The sequence below is a fragment of the Humulus lupulus genome, chromosome 5, assembly GCF_963169125.1.
Source record: "Humulus lupulus chromosome 5, drHumLupu1.1, whole genome shotgun sequence".
Lineage (NCBI taxonomy): Eukaryota > Viridiplantae > Streptophyta > Magnoliopsida > Rosales > Cannabaceae > Humulus > Humulus lupulus.
In genome coordinates this window covers 127,006,247-127,024,195 of record NC_084797.1, presented here as the reverse complement: position 1 = coordinate 127,024,195, position 17,949 = coordinate 127,006,247, and the positions used below count along the sequence as shown (strand labels likewise).

Sequence of the window (17,949 nt, the reverse complement as noted above, 5' to 3'; positions counted from 1 at the left end):
CGGCGACAGTCAGACCCATCTTTTCTAATGTGGATCGGAATAAAAGGTTCACCGAACTCCCGTTGTCTATTAGCACCCTTCTCACTCTCCGGTTGGCGAGCTGGACTGCTACAACCAAGGGATCATTGTGAGGGAACTGGACATGGCCTGCATCTTCCTTCGTGAAAATGACCGGTTGTCTTTCCAATCGCTGCTGCTTTGACTGGCGCTGCTCCGGGACGAACTCCACTCCGTTATGAGCCTTTAGTTCATTCACGTATCTCTTCTGGGCGCCTCTGCTTGTGCCAGCCATGTGTGCACCTTCCGATATGGTGGATATCTCTCCTCCGAGCATGGGAGGAGGGACGTCCTGATCTACCCGGGACCTGGGCTGACCTGTTGGGACCTCTGGAGTACGTCAACTCGCTGGGACCCGGTTCCGCGAGTATTGAGCCAAGGGGCCGGCTCGGATGAGAGTCTCGATCTCATCTTTTAAATGCCTACAATCGTCGGTATTGTGGCCCACATCGTTATGAAAACGGAAAAATTTGGAAGTGTCTCTCTTTCCCTTGTGGTGCTTCAATGGCTCCAGCCTCTTCCAGGGGACCCGAGTAGAGTTGGCCAAGAAGATACTCTCTCTGGATTGAGTGAGCTCGGTATACGTCGTGAAGACGGGCTTGAACTTGTCTACGGACTTATTCTTCTTTTGGCCTTGCTGACTGTTTTCGCCATTGCCCTTTCTCTTGCCTCCACCGGGCTGGTTGCTCTGTGCGACGTTCGGGGTCGTTGTCGCAACCTCCGCCCCTGTCCTCGCAGGCTGATCGGGAACCTGGCTGGTTCCCGCAGCAGAGGCCTCGGCTTCTTCCAAGTTTATCCACTCTTGGGCCCTATTAAGGAATTCGTTGACCGAGCTGACTCCCTTCCTCTGTATATCCTTCCATAGGTCTCCTCTGACAAGGATTCCGGTTCTCATGGCCATGAGCTTAGAGCTATCATCCGTGTCTCTAGCTCGAGCAGCGACGTTTGCGAATCTGCTCAGGTAGGCCTTTAGAGTCTCACCGGGCTGCTGTCTCACGTTGTCCAGGGAGTCGGCCTGAACACGGGCGGCCTGGGAGGCTCGGAATGCCCTTTTGAAGTCAGTTGAGAAGGCCTTCCAGAATCTAATTAACTGTTTTTTACTTTGCTTGAACCACTGTCTGGCAGGTCCAGTCAGCGTGGAGGGGAAGATCAAGCATCTCAGCTCCGGGCCAATGTTATGGGCCATCATTAGGGTGTTGAACATCCCTAAATGGTCTGAGGGGTCTCCGTCCCCATTGAACTTTGACAGGTGAGGCATACGGAAACCATACGGATATGCCGTCGCTGCTATGTTGGGGGTGAAGAGTTCCATCTCGTCCCCTGAATCATATTCATCTTTTTCTTTTTCTGATAGAAGTTTCCTCATCAGATCCCCCATCTGGGTCAGGCGATCGAGGGTTTGGTTCTGATGTCCTTGGTTATTCCGAGGCTGTTCAACAGCTCCAGATCCATTATACACATTTGGTGGGTTATTGCCCCTCCTATCTTGAGATAGGTTATTTGGGACATTCCCTCCGTTGCGTATTTCAGACAGGACCCCCCCTGAACGAGCCTGGCCCCCACTTCCATCTCGGTCCTCTCTGTGGGAGTTGAGGCGATCTCGAAGTTCGCCTTCCTGGGTTCTCTGGTGACTTTGCGCCGAACTTAACCGCTGACGCAGGTCTCCCCCAGAGAGATCACTCCGGCGACTGCCGGTCCAGTGGCTTCTGCTGGATAGGCTTGGAGTCCGCCTTTGGTGGTGACGATCTGAGTTTCCCTCCGGCGCCCTGCTACGCCAGGAAGGTCCAGCAGACGGTGGGTTTCTCCTACTACTCCCGTAGGCTGGGACATCCCGGACGGGCCGAGGAGGAGACGGATATCTGATCGGAGATGGAGGATGCCTGACTGGAGAGGCGATCCTAGTTCCGTCTGGACAGATCAAGTTTGGTGGGGCCTTTCGGCCCTGCCAGCCTGCTGGTCCTATGCCGGGCGATCTGGACGAGGCACAGGACGGTCCTCGGGGACGGGCTGTCATCGCGAGCCGTCCCCGGATCTTCTTCGGGAATTTCCTCGAGCTCCCCTTGGCGTCCTCGAGGATGGCTGAGAGCTAGGAGTTGACGTCCTAATCGAACGGCTGTATTGTTGTTGTCTAGTCCTAGGAACTTCCCCGAAGTCTGCCTCTCGATGGTATGATGAAGGGGTGTAGTTGGCTACTGGAAGTCTATCCGACCGGCTATACCTAGACCGGTTACCCCGGCGAGACTTAGGAGCCTCACCTTGCCTCTCTCCAACGTTAACGTCGGTTGTGAGAGGGGGTAGTCAGGCCAGGATATCCTTGATTTCCTGGCTGGCCATTGCTAACTAGCTCCTCAGTTGAGCGTTCTCCATCTCCACCGCAGTATAATAGCATGGGTTCGGATTAGGTGGCCGAGGCGCCGAACTACCGGTATCATCTTGGCCCGCCGGCTGTTTTCTTGGCCGCTGCTGGACTTCAGGAATTTGTTCATTAGGGATGGTAGTATGATGAGCCTCCTGCCCATCATGTTGTTCTGTCTCGTTGCCATGCCTGGACCGTGTAGTCACCATAGTTGGATGTTTGCAGCAGCACTAATCGAACTTGCTCTCAATGAAAGCACCAAACTATTGATGCGGTTCTTCGCCAACAGGTATTTAAGAGAATGAGAGAAAAGGATTAGTGCTAAATGTGAACCGAAATAGATGTATGATCTTAGGGGACGAGAGGGGTGACTCAAGACACGGTTTTTAAGTGGTTCGAAGGTTAAAATCCTTCTACTCCACTAGTTAATATTATTGATCTATACTGAGTATTTGGTTACAAATTATTTCTTACAAGGGATTATTTTTCCAACCCCTATCAACTCCGAGGGTCTCCATATTTATAGGAGAAGGCACCTGAAAGTTGGTAGGGAGGTCATCCCGTGACCTTCTTACTTGTCGTATCAATTCTATGACATTCATGATTAATTCCTAAACCTGGCACATAAGTATGGTCAAATCAATAGGTAAGGAAGTAATGGGCCGCACGGCCCAACCCCACCGTGGGTGTCTGAACACGCATGTTCCTGCTACGTGTCCGAGAAGTCAGGGGGATATCAGACACGTGATGCCTGATATATGCACGTTTACCTTGCATGTGTTTACTTCTCAAGGGGTCATAGCTCCACATGCAGCTCATACCACGAGCTGCATGCTGGACTCGACCTTCGGCCTTCAGAGGGCCTGCTCCAGTCTTGGACAATGGAGGCGAGCCCTTTGGGCTTCCTCGAGCTAATGACAGAAGCTCCGGTTTCGGGGGAGTTCATGAGATAACTACGATTAGTCAGCAGCTCGGCTTGCTAATCAGCCCGTGGGAAAACCAGGGCGTACATCTACATAAAAGATGGAATGCGAAGAGTTCATGGGGAAGTCCAAAAGCCCCTACTGTGGTCTTATGTATGACATGGTATACCACGAGCAGGAGCTTGGGGGGCAGATGTACGCCCTGGTTTTCCCACGGGCTGATTAGCAAGCCGAGCTGCTGACTAATCGTAGTTATCTCATGAACTCCACCGAAAGTGGAGCTTCTGTCATTAGCTCGAGGAAGCCCAAAGGGCTCGCCTCCATTGTCCAAGACTGGAGCAGGCCCTCTGAAGGCCGAAGGTCGAGTCCAGCATGCAGCTCGCGGTACGAGCTGCATGTGGAGCTATGACCCCTAGAGAAGTAAACACACGCAAGGTAAACGTGCATATATCAGGCATCACGTGTCTGATATCCCCCTGACTTCTCAGACAAGCAGCAGGAACGTGCGTGTACAGACACCCACGGTGGGGTTGGGCCGTGCGGCCCATTACTTCCTTACCTATTGATTTGACCATACTTATGTGTCAGGTTTAGGAATTAATCATGAATGTCACAGAATTGATACGACAAGTAAGAAGGTCACGGGATGACCTCCCTACCAACTTCCAGGTGCCTTCTCCTATAAATATGGAGACCCTGGGAGTTGATAGGGGTTGGAAAAATAATCCCTTGTAAGAAATACTTTGTAACCAAATACTCAGTATAGATCAATAATATTGACTAGTGGAGTAGAAGGATTTTAACCTTCGAACCACTTAAAAATCGTGTCTTGAGTCACCCCTCTCGTCCCCTAAGATCATACATCTATTTCGGTTCACATTTAGCACTAATCCTTTTCTCTCATTCTCTTAATTACCTATTGGCGAAGAACCGCGTCAACAGACTTATTCATTTCACTGCACATAATTTAAGTGTTCTTATCATTATCTCTGTTTAAATTCAATTATAGAAACATGTTCTAGGTTTTCTTATATTAATTTGTTTAATATATGATTTACATGAAAATAAATAAGACCTTGTATAAGTATTCCCAACGCATTCCACTTGTGATCCTGGATGCAGTGGAGGATTTTGATAAATGTGCCCGAATGTTACCCCTCCCCCCATAAGACCCTGTTTCTCTTTCCTCCTCGAGGAAGAGAAAGAAGAGAAGAAAGAAAGGAGCGATTCTCTTCATTCATGTGAACGACCCTATCTTGTATCGAAAGGTTTTTTGTGCTATACATCGTGTTGAGAAAGACCAACCTTCTATGTACTGTACCATTTTTTTACCTCAAAAGGCTCAAGATACCTTATGATGCCACTAACAACTGTCTGAAGTACATGGGGTAAACTCGAATAGGATAGGATTGTGCGTGCGGGGTCCTTTGGGTGTTGTATTTTGACCGAGTTTACCATACCTCCAGCCCTTATGTTACACGACCATAATATTTTGTTACATTCTACCGCTCTTGCACCAGAAATAAAAGGGTTCACATGAGCTCACATTCTGCGACATGGCGGTAGAACCAATAGGGGATTGGCTCTAGGTGTAGATAGGGTAAAATATCCAGGGGTCATGCAAATACATAGGCCCCTTCCCTTCTCTTTTTGATGAATGGGGTGGTTTAGAAGATGCTTTTTGATATATGGCCCCTCAGAGTGAGGGGTTAGGCATGTCATATGGGCCCTCTGACTTCCAGCTATGTGTAATGAAGGGAAGCTCTTCGATCTTTCTCCACTAGTGGCTTATGCAGTGGTCTGCATTCTACAACCGATTTGTCGAGTCTACAAAGTTTTTCTTCTTGTAGTCGAGCCTCCCTTCATTTTCTTGCTTCCTTCCAGCTCAGAATTCTTGGTCTCCTACGCCAAGTCAATGTTTTAGGCTTGGCTTCGTCCCAGAAGCGAAGATTCTACGACGAGTCACTTCTCTCTCTACCCTCTTTAGAGGAGAAAGCTCAAAGACCTTATGGGTGAGCTCATGCTTACTCTCAACCTCTTTGATTGGTAGGCAGGTGGGCTAAGCCCCCTACTTACGATTCCATTCATAAGGGTACACTTTTATTGTCAACCTAGGAAATGCGACGAACTCTAAAAGCTACGGTGTTGTTCTTGTCCAGCATATATAGTGAAAGGAGTTTGGTGTAAGAGGCCCGTCATGATTTTGATTATATCAACTTGACCTTAAATAGGTATTCGTCTTGAATACGAAAAAAATTAGATTTCCTTGTATGAGGTAAAAGGGGATCAAAGATGTTACTAAAAGCAACAACAACATTCTTCCATTGGTAGGAAGAATGCAGAGTAAAACACTTTTGAAAATCCCGGAGACAGAGAACGAGGCTTTTCTTTCTATTATTTAGAATTTGACTCATCATAGGTAAGTCAAAGCATTTTCTTTTAAGAATGCATCTAGTTCCATAATTCTTTCGTTAGTTTGCCCACCTTTTTCTAAAAGGGAATGTAGTAATTCAGGTTTTATACTACTTTGAATGGCTTTCTCATATTGAGAAATTCTGTCTAGATACATTCAATCGCATAATCCATTGATAGCTGCATAAAAGACTAGAATTTGTTTTTCAATTGGAAGTGGTGCATATTGTGGTTATTTCAGTACTTCTATAAGCGTTGCAAATCTAATATGTAATGCCTGAGTCGCAACATTAAGGCCTGACCCAAATTGAGCAAAGGCTACCACTTCCCGATATTGTGCTAATTCCAATTTTAAACTACCACAGACGGGCTCCATAATTAACGAAAGTCATTACTAGTTCTTGCCCTTAGTCCATCGGATTAACTTAGTTGCACAAGAGCAGCGGTCCCCGAAGGTTTTACACTAAGGGCAACCTGCTTTCTTCATCTCATTTGCCCTTAGTCCGTCTAGCGTCTTTCAGTTGGGGTCCACCCTGGGGGTTAGACCGCTTGGGCTATGTTTTATTTTAGTCTTGATGGCATTGTCAAACATTCTTCTCCCATTATACTTGTAAATCCTTTGCTGATTTTCCTTCTCTCTTTCAGTTCTATCCCTATACTTTTTTTGACAGGAGTAGAGAATACCACTCTATCAATAACAAGAATTAAGTATCAATTCAGTTTCAAATGGTTTGAGCTTGGAAGCAACCTACTATCTATCTATAGGCGAGAATAGATCGCTTCACCTATCTATTCTATTATGGTCGACTTGGAGACATTAGAGGAAGGCCATCATCTCTATCTGGGTATGATCATAGCTTCATTCATTCGTTGAAGCTTGGGGGGAACCATTAGCATTGAGGCCAATCACCACACCACCTCATCATACATACGACATTACATGATGCGATAGTGCATGGTCAACACTCACCTAAAGCACCTACGTTTCGCTTGTAGCCAATACAACCACAACCTAACTTGCATGAGATTCAATAACCAAAACTACTGGTAGTTTCAAGGGGATGACATCCTCCTATAATTTTTTTAGGAGTACTAAACATGCGAGTCATTAGTCCAGGGAAAGAAAGGGATCGCGTTTGAAAAGAAAGACACATTAAAGAAAGCTTACCATGATGCTCTTTTCATTTCTAGCAACATTGAGATGGTACACTATGTCGTACTGATAAATAAAGAAGCATTAAGAAAGAAAAATTCCCAAGTTGAGGAGAAAATGTTAAAGAAAAATTTCTTGCATCATTGTTCCCCGAAGTGAATTCACTGTGATTTCAAAGCTTTCCATTGGAGCAGTTGGAAAGATTTCATCTTTTTGCTCTAATAGAGTTGTCCAAATCTTGCTGCTTGGTTTGCCTAAACTTGAATTTCGTGTTGCAGCCCCGGGTTTAATACCGGAATCATTTGTTTGAACATATCCTATATGCGCATGAGATAAGTAAAGCAAGACCCTAGGTCCTAAGTAACGACTGAAAAACCTAACTGTTGAGTTATAGATTGGGTTGTTATGGGCTAGACTACCTACTACTATCTACTATATGAAAGATGTTTTGTTGTAAACTCCCCTCAGCTAGTCCAAGCATACATGCCCTCACGTTCTGTCCTTCAATAGAGGTCCCTATATTCCCGGTCTAGCCCATTTGAGATGAGGAATGTACTGACTCTTAAGATGAGAACTGTTGGAAAACCAATCATAGCACGTAGCAAAAACTGGTTCATGGTGGGCCCGTTGTTGTATTATTCTTATTACGAAACATCAAAGCAATAACATACAAAAAATTTCAATAATAATATAAACAATTTATATGACCAAGAAAACAATCCAAAAACATTATCATACAATACTATTAATCATGCAACAAATATATATATAAATATATAAACAAAAAAAAAACAAGAACATAAACTTTTATCTCTTGAAGCCTATCAAGTGTCCTTGAGTCTTTTCATATTTTTATCAATATTCCTATCCAAAGCTTTGAGCATTCAAACCACGATCTTCTGGAGTGTTCTCTACACCTCGAGATATGCGTGGGCACATAGAGAACATGAGTTTGTATTTTAGGAATCACAAGTATTTCTTAACACATAAGAACTTGGATTATGGTATGAGAATGGCTAGAATATAGAAGAAGATAGAGAGAGAGTTTTGTCTGACAAAAAACTCTCAGAACTATTCTGAATTGTGTATTGTGTTGTTATGTTATTGTTTTGTTTTTCTCTTCTTCTTCTATATCATATATATAGAGATTTATGTTACCTTATTATTCCTAAAAATAATAGTAATATAAAATAATATAATAATGATGATAGGATTTGATTTTAGGTAAATATCTAACTTACCATATTTGAAAAAACCATTTTCAAATTGTTAAATAATTAAATAAAAAAATAAAAAAACTACACATATACAATATCTGTATAGTGGTACACGCATGGCACAATCGTTGGATGTTTCAGGCGTGTACTGTTATTCCCTTTTCAGAAATTTTGAATTTTTCTTTTATTTAATTATTTAACTAAATCAATCTCCCACAAAATAATGTATTTATCTTTTTAAGGAAAAGATGACGACCATATTTCAAAATTTAAATTCTGAATTCAAAATTCAAATTGATGATCATCATTATCATCATCTTTTCAAATTGAATAAATCAAAAACTATTTTTGACTTACCAATTTTATTTTCTCCCACTCAAATAAAATAATTAATTTATTTATATATATGAAATTCTAAATTTTATATACTTAAATTAATAAATATATTTTAGAAATTTAATAATTAATTCTAAATTAATTACTCAACCTCAATTTTCATATAATTATATACTTGACCCGAAGAATAAAATTCTTCTCAAATTCCCAAATTATAGTTATACCCTTGTATCAACTCTTACCTTGATATATTGTTGATAAAGCCACCTAAGGGACCTATGGACCTATAATATCAAGCTACAATAAATATTACATTATTAATCAATGCTCTTTGATTAAATAATCATATTTAATAATCTCATGATTACTCCACTAAAATATGAGATTGAACTCTTGATAATTATAGACATATATTTACTTAGTACTTTATTAAGAATAAAGTGTCCATTGACATAATCATTACATACATCGTTAATCCTCTATAAATGGTTCATAATTAAATGGGAATAAAATTATTGTTTTATTCTTTTAGCTATATCTTGTTCCTAGAGCACCATTGACTTTACTTGTGAAGGTTGTGTCACAACAAGTTTGCGACATGATTGCTCATAACATTTTCAATTCCAAAAGTTAACCCAATAGGGAATAATAATTCAATCTATAAGAAGGTATAGATACAATATATGTTAAACTATGTCCCCAGCCATATACATCATTGAGTTACCAAAACAATTGTTCTTAGCCTGATCATTCTGACAAACCTTAACGCGTGTATCAAAGGATATCAGATGACATATATAGGAGTTCATAGTAACATCAAGATTAAGATCATCATGTATATGATCATCATTTGATGTGTTTGATTAATCCTATGAAATGGTGTTTAAACAAGTATTAACAAATCACATCTGGTCCAATTCTATATACTCTCAGTATGCAAAGTACCTCCACTAAAGTGTCCTACTACACTAGTAACCTGGATCTAGGTCACATGTATTCATAATACTAGTGAACCGTACTAGCAGTAATTAATCTAACGATTTCATAACTTTATTTTACTGCGAACTATTTAAGTTTATTGCCTTAATCTCGATCCTCCCATACTAATATGAGAATAAGACTACATAGATAAACTCTATAACATCGGACATAGTCTCTATATATAATGATTCAATTCAATTATTTATTTTATTTAAATATTTGTCAACTGCAATTGCTTTAAGGGCACTATTTCCAACAAAAACTTGTTTTGTTTGTCTACGTGTAGAGTTTGGAGAAGAAAACGTTCATCATGATGCGCACATGAATTCAAATCCAATTAGTAAAGATCCATAGCCAAAATAAGTCGATTCCATCCATTCCCCAATACTGAGACAAAGGATCGAACAGACTTCTATGAGACAAAGCGCCCAATCCCATCCCGGCGATAGAAAACAGGAAGCACACAAAAAGAAAGAGCGTAGTGAATCAAATCAGATGAAACCTATACAAATATGTGCAATTCTACCCTAATGATACTAGACCGATCCACTCCATGCACGATGGAATTAACTCATCCGATCAAAATGCCAAAAAGAGGCTTAGCCCATTAATGAAAGAAAAGAACAACATGGGAATGAGTGATACACAGATCCACTAACAACAATAGTGAAAGTCTGAGCTTTAAGCCATCATGCCACAAAAGAGAGTACACAACAAAGTTCTACTTACTTGAATACCATTCGTGTCGAGTTCTGATCATCTCTTCTCGAAACAAGAGAGATATAGGAGCTAGGAACACTTACGGCCAACTTCCCTATAAGAGATGAATACTACTTCTTTCCTAATAACTATAACATTCGAATATCTAATCTTTTTGAAATGAACGCACCAATTTCTATCTTCGAATTTATGATTTGTAAAATATGCACTCAAGTGTACGTGGTCATGTCAAGTAATGAATTCCTGAAGAACGGATATCGTCCCACAAAGACTATTGACCAATAACCAGTAGTCGTTTTTTTCTTTCTATTTGGCAAGTAAACTCAAGATGAATAGATCTAACTATAAACACAATTTCAATAACTAAAAAAACAAAATAATTAATCAAAGGATAAAAACAATAATAAAAAGACCTAGGGTATTAACTTCCTCAACTTTCCATTTTATTAATTTTATTAATCAGTTCTAAATTTCTTTCTTCCTATTCTAATAGCAGGTTAACATAAATTGATTCCTATTTTTTTTCAAGATATAAGGTCTCAACCTATATGTAGGTTTTCTATATCTCTGTGATAAACTTAAACATATAGCAGGCAATAAGCATAGAAACCTAATTGCTGCACAAGCCATATAGGTACTTTCGTCCAATATGTAACCTATGTCTATATAACGATAGCATATTCAATTCTCATCTTTCGAATTTTTAATCAAAATCATAAATCAAGCAAATATTGATAAGATATTTACTAGCATTAAGCAAACATTATATAGATTAAAATAAAGAAGAAGAATCAATAGAACATCATAATAACATTAAATAGAAATACAAGTGACTACATTAACCCCTAGACAGAAGTGTTTAGTTCATATCATAAATGACTAAAACAACAAAATAATTATTCACAAACATAAAATTCAAAAACTTGAAGAAGAAATAAAAATATGAAAGTGCAGAAACAATTGTCAAAGAATCAAATTTAATCATCTAACTTCGTAACTAAAATATGACCTAACCCTAATTAAACCCTAAAGTATGAATTTATACCAAAAAAACACGATTTCCTTTATTTTTCATAGGCAGGCCGCGACTTGGCCTTTCCTAGGTCGCGGCCCATGTCTTTTTAAAGCTCTCCAAAATCTGGTTATCCTTCCAGGTGCTGCGACCCTCTAAACCCAGGTCGCGACCCGCCTCTCCATATGGACCTCCTAGATTCGCCTTTGACTTCTTTTAGTGCCATGACTCTATTGGCCAAGTCGCGACACTAATTCCTTTCAACAACCCTTCAATCTCTGACTTTGCTAGAGTCGCGACCCTTAAGCCCATGCTGCGACTCTAATTCTATTTTTTTTCTATATTTTAACCTTTTGACATCCTTCCTTCATCAAAAACTTATTATAAGTCATCCTTGGCACCAAATTGAGTCAAACAACCACCAAAAACTCAAAATTTTCACCATTTCCTCTTCTTTTAGCATTTAACTAACAATTCAACGCACCGACCTACAACAAAAATAAACAAAAGCGTAATCTTGCACAAAACAAACATAAAGACTCAAGATTACCACAAAAACACATCCTAATACGACACTAAAATGGAGTTCAATTTACGAAGAAACTAGTTTTCGTAAGCACACACTAAGGTCCAAAAACATATTTTATTAGTTTTTTCGGCTCGCACAAAGACTCCTAAATCCATCTTGAGCTTTTTCTTCCACCTCTCCAATCCTCGGTCAAACTTGTGTTCCTCGGGCACTATGAAATGATGGTTCTTTCCTTCACCTATCGTATGTATTGGCTTGGCTTCGTCTAAAACCAAGGAGGCCTTCTGGCGGGTGCGTGTGTCTAGGAAGGTCGACCGCTACATAAGCTAAAAGACTATGAATAAAAGCAAACCCAGAAGTGAGTCGCTTCTATACTCGATGAGATTGAATATGGATGGGGAATATATAGATTGTAGTTGTTCACCAACCTCTCTAACTAACAGACGATACAATTTCACTTAACAACATGACCATAAAAAGAGCTTCACTCGGTGGGCCTTCCTACGATGATGAATGCCTCCTTTCTCTTCTCTGAAGTCTACAAAAAACAAGTGGGAGAGGTAGGATTTTAACCTACGTAGAAAAACTTCAACAGATGCCAGTTTGTCGCTTTTGACCACTCGGCCACTCTCCTATTCCTGGGCCGAGGCCCCCTCAATGGGTTCTAAGAATGAGGTCTTGAAGAGGTTGGAAATAATCACTAGCGATAGGGCTCAAATTGGGGGGAAGGAGAAAGGAAAGAGTGATGCCTACATTAAATCAATTGATTCATCATGGTAAAGAAGAAAAATGGTGCACAGACCGTACTCGAACTTCAGACCAATGTCCCCAAAAGCAAGAAGTACGCCTGCGTGTTTCAATGAGAAGACTAAAAAAATCTAATTTAGCTCCACGTAAGATAGCCAAAGTACGGTTGAGCAATCAACATGATATATTTGCTCATATTCTGGGCGAAGGTCATAATTTGCATGAACATTCTATGGTGTTAGTAAGAGGAGATAGAGTGAAAGATTTTCCAAGTGTGAAATCCCATGGTATTTGAGGAGTCAAAGATTCATTGGGAATTCTGGATCGAAGAAGAGGCAGATGAAAATATGGTGTAGAAAAACCCAAATCGATATGAAAGGAAGATACCTCTGCAATTTGTTTTCAATGATAATTTTTTTAGTCTTCGACAGTCTTAAGAGTGAGGTTTGGAACCCTGCTTTCAATCTTTTCTAGAGAAAAAAAAGAAATAGGGGATACCCTTGAAGCCGTTCTGGCGCTCTCTTCCTTTTTTATAAGGGGTCACCCTGCACAGACAGGTCCGCTGTTTTCTGAGCGCTTTGATTGCTTTTTATAAAGTCAGCCTTTTTCATTTGTGCATATTTCCATTGGTCAACAACCAACCACAAATCACTATAATTCTTCACTACTCCTACAAGCTTTATGGACAGTCTGGAGGGATTCATTTTTTCTCAATCAACAAGAATGCCTCAACTAGATAAATTCACTTATTTTACACAATTTTTCTGGTTATGCCTTTTCTTCTTTACTTTCTATATTTTCACATGCAATGATGGAGATGGAGTACTTGGGAGCAACATAATTCTAAAACTACAGAACCAACTGGTTTCACACCGGGCGAACAACATCCGGTGCAATGACCCTAACCGTTTGGAAGATCTCTTGATAAAAGGTTTTAGCACCAGTGTCTCTTATATGTACTCTATTTTATTCAAAGTATCCAAATGGTGTAACACCATCGACTTATTGGGAAAAAGGAGGAAAAGAACTTTGTTCTCTTGTTTCGATGAAATAAGTGGCTCACGAGGAATGGAAATACACATATTATCTTTGATCTCATAGTCCTCATATAACACTTCTTCCAATCCTGGAAGGGGGATCACTTCAGGAATGACATAATACTAATCCATGTTCTACATGTCCAAGGAAGCATCGTTTTTAATCTCATTAATCTAATACGGCTTAGTGCCTTGATTAATGTGACGCGAGGACATAATTAGATTTATATGCGAATTATGTGAAATTAATTGAATATATGTGTGGTTATGTGGCATGTATGATTATATTGTGATATGAATACTCATGCATGTTTATATGTAGTAAATATGCATGTGAGCCCGTTTTCGTTAATAATGGTATTTTTGTAATTTTGACCCGTTGAGGGTATAATTATAATTAAGTGTGTTGTGTGATTGAGACCACATTATTATGTGGATATATTTGAGATATTTAGCTCAAGGCAATCTTAGTGAGTGTGTTAACGGTAAAGTCACAACGGGGTCAAATACCCAACTCGGGGTGAGCCTAGGTGTATTTCGGTAATTTAGTGCATTTCTAGGGTTTACCAGGGAATGGGAATTCATTTGGTGGTTTCTTGGGTATGTCGGGGTTAATTAGGAATTTATAGTGTGATTTGAGGATTAGCACGAATTTTGAGGAAAAAGACTAAAATACCCTTGGGTTGGATAAAGGGCATATGAGTAGCTAAGGATGGTCATTTTGACCCTTGGGCTAAACAAAGTTAGCCAAGAGCTGAGGCCTTGGGAGCATTCACATAACCCCTCTCTCTCTCTCTCCCTCTCACTTATGTTTTTGTTCCAAGAGAGAACTTGGAACTTTTTGATAATTTTTTAGTCTAGAAGGGGGCTTGTGGGAATTGGAGCTTGCTTAAGGAGAAGTAGAAGTTGTCAAGCCTGGGATCATAGCTAGGATTCGTAATTCTAAGAGTAAGTTTAACTTTAAAGCTTCTTAAGTTTTGTTCTTGGGTATCCTTGAGGAATTTATGTTTCTTAGCGATGGAGTGTGTTTTAGAGGTTTTAAGTTGTTGTTTGTTGTCTTCTGAGTTGTTGGAAGAGTTTGGGTGGTTAATTTGTGGGTGGAAACGGAGTTTGGAGGGGTTTTGGGAGAGATTGCGATTTCTGAAATTGCTAACTTTTCTGGAATCGTAAGGCCACAGAACTCAAGGGGCTAGGGCAGTTCTCTAAATCGCCTTAGCGCTGCAGCACGTGTCGAGGAATGTAAGGGAATTCGCTCTCTGACTTGTAGAGGGCTGTGGCGCTGTGTGGGGCTTCGTGGCTCAAATTGAGGATTTTGACCAAATGGGGCTTTTAAGCTCAGGAACTCAAACCTAAAGGCTCGGGAATGGTTCTACTATCTAGCTTAGTAGAATTCGAGATCCCGGAGGCTAGGAATCAACCCTGAAGCTTTTAAATAGTCTAGTGCTTGATGGTTGTTCATTATTGTGTTGTGACTAGGTTATACCTATAGGGCTCGAGAGTAAGCATCACGCTCTGGATCGCCATACGCTATCTACTCAGGACTCGAGGTAAGAAAACTGTGCCCTGGTTGATATTAGGGCTCAACCCCTGTTAATGTATATGACTATGGTTATGTGTGTAATTACTTTATTAGGCATGCTTGTATACGCTGTATCTGATTGTGTGATTAGGTAAAATGTATGTTATTATGTCTGATCTGAAAGCTCAACCTAAGAGAGTCATGGTTGGCAGTAAGCGTGCGAAACACCGGCCGTTTTTGGTAGGGCAACCTGGGAGTTCAATATGCACTTGTCTGTCCCGAAGGCCACCTAGATAATTAGAAGTGCAGTCTGAACTTGTCGAACTAATTTGTTGTTCAAATTGGACTGTGTATTTGATTGAGTAGGGTTACTACTGCCAAGCTTGTTATTTATATTCTGTTGCTCACGGGTGCAATGTGGTGCAGGTAAGGGAAAAGGGAAGCTAGATCAGCCATGAGTTGGAGAGCTTTAGGGGAGGAGTGTACATTTGCAACTGCTTGACCACCACGACCAGGAATTCTAGAGGGACTAGAGTCAAATCCCAGCTTTGCCGCTTAGGCCGGCTTATGTTGTAATTAACTCTGGAGTTGTAAATGCCTTGTAACTATTTATTTTAGGATCCCATGTACAGACTTAAACTTGTAAATGCAAATAATTGTTCCTATGATCAAAACATTTAAACCCTAATCCATTAATTACTATTAGTTACACGTTTATATCCAAATGATTTGATTAGCAAGTCCAACACTATTTAAAATACACAATGTAATGGTCTTGGATATCCATGGTGTTACAAAAACTTTCTAACAAATGAAAAAGTTTTGACTGAGAAACAGAAGAATTCGTTCTTACTTTTAGTTTATAAAGGAATTCGAGAACGAACGTTTGTGATAGGCGTTTTTGGATTTTTTTTGAGGGGATGGTTGAAAGACCCATGTTTTCGTACACATGTCAAGTTGAATAAATGAATGAAGTCCTAATAAGAGAGAGAAACATGGGCCTTTGATTTTAGGTCACCGACAGTGCAGAATGCACTAATAATCCGTGACCTGCAAGTTTTCCAAAACCGAACTGAATAGAATTGTTAATTTTCTCTGAAAATCAAAGAAGGTCCATTTTCCCACATAGTTTGTCGATCAAACCAATGATTCTCCTCTCAAATTAATAGAAAGATCTTTTTCTAGTTAGACTTCTATCAATGCAATGAAAGAACCATCCCTTCCTATCTGTTTGTCCTGTCAGAGAGAAAAAATAAATTAGAAGGCCATTGCTACCACTTTCCGGGGTGGGGGTGAAGGGGGGTTTTACATACAACTGAGGAAAAAGTGTTTTATGATTGAATCTCAAAGACATTCTTATCATTTGGTAGATCCATGTCCATTGCCTATCTTAGGTTCACTCGAAGCTTTGGCAACCATTGTAGGAAGTGTGATATACATGCACTCATTTCAATTGGGTGCAACGTTTCTTAGTTTGGGCATCATATTTATCTTATATACAATGTTCATATGGTGGCATGATGTTCTATGTGAATCCACGTTGGAAGGACATCATACCAAAGTAGTAAAGTTAGGACTTCAATATGGTTTTCTTCTATTCATCGTATCAGAGGTTATGTTCTTTTTTGCTTTTTTTTTGGGCTATTTTTTAAATTCTTCTTTTGTACCTATAGTAGAGATCAGAGGTATTTGGCCCCCAAAATAGATTGGAGTTTTAGATCCTTGGGAAATCCCTTTTCTTAATACCCTAATTCCCCTTTCATTCGGAGCTGTCGTAACTTTGGCTCATCATGCTATACTCGCTGGGAAAGAAAAATGAGCAGTTTACTCTTTAGTAGCTACCATTTTACTGTCTCTAGTATTCACAGGCTTTCAAGGAATGAGATATTATAAAGAACCCATCACTATTTCAGATAGTATTTATGGTTCTACCTTTTTCTTAGCAACAGGCTTTCATGGTTCTCATGTGATTATCGGTACTCTTTTCTTGATCATGTGTGGTATTCGCCAATATCTTGGTCATCTGACCAAGGTGCTCACGTTGGGTTTGAAGCAGCTGCATGGTACTAGCATTTTGTAGACGTGCTTTGGTTATTCCTATTTGTCTCTATCTATTGGGGGGGAGGTATATAAAGGAACGAAATAGTGGATTGAGTAATGAAAGCTCAAAGACAAAGAGAACCGGGCTTTTCCAAAGAATTATAGTTGCATCTCCCTTTGATTATCATATACAAAAAATGTCTCTTCCACTCTTCTACTAAATCTCTCTTTATTATTGCACATAAATGAATGAATCGAAGAGATTATGGAAGATTATGTTCACCAAAGAAATGACCTGAAATTGGATCTTTGTCTATTTGAGATTATTCCTTTTAATCATAATCGAATATGTTTTCTTGTCTCTCACTACAACAAAAAAGGTTTACTACAACACTAAAATCTAATACTACAAAAAAAGTATTATGCTAAGTTGTAAAATATTGAAAAGGTCGATCAAAATTTTTTGCGCTTATTTTTTTCAGCTTTTTGGTTTCTCTTTCCACTACTAGGTTTAATAGTTTTATTTATTACTTTATTTCTCTCTCCTTTCATCTCTCTTTTAATCCCTAAAGTTCCTTTATTCATCTCATTTGTCATTACCCTTGAGTAGAGATAAAATTGAGCAAGCTAAATGAATCCTCATCATATTGTCTCAGTTCATTCATGTGCACCTTCCTCTCTCTGTCTCTGTAGATTTTTCAATTCCTTTGCTCCCAAATCTTGTAAGTTCAATTCTTATATTCTATGACCTTGTTTTTTTAAGATATAACAATTTTGGGATAGCTATATTTTATTCCATACTTCATGACTTCAAACTGTAGAAAGTGAAATGGGTAGTAATTTGTAATTTGTTTTGGATTTCATATTTGAGGCTCAAGTAAGGTTTTATTTACTCTAGAAACTGGAAATC

At 39.8% G+C, this 17,949-nt stretch overlaps 2 pseudogenes; both read left to right on the top strand.

Annotated features, from left to right (window-relative positions):
- Positions 1 to 12,441: 12,441 nt before the first annotated feature.
- On the top strand, positions 12,442 to 12,819 carry LOC133780602 (small ribosomal subunit protein uS12m-like; annotated as a pseudogene).
- Positions 12,820 to 13,166: 347 nt separating this feature from the next.
- LOC133780601 (cytochrome c oxidase subunit 3-like) lies at positions 13,167 to 17,132 on the top strand (annotated as a pseudogene).
- The last annotated feature ends 817 nt before the right edge of the window (positions 17,133 to 17,949 follow it).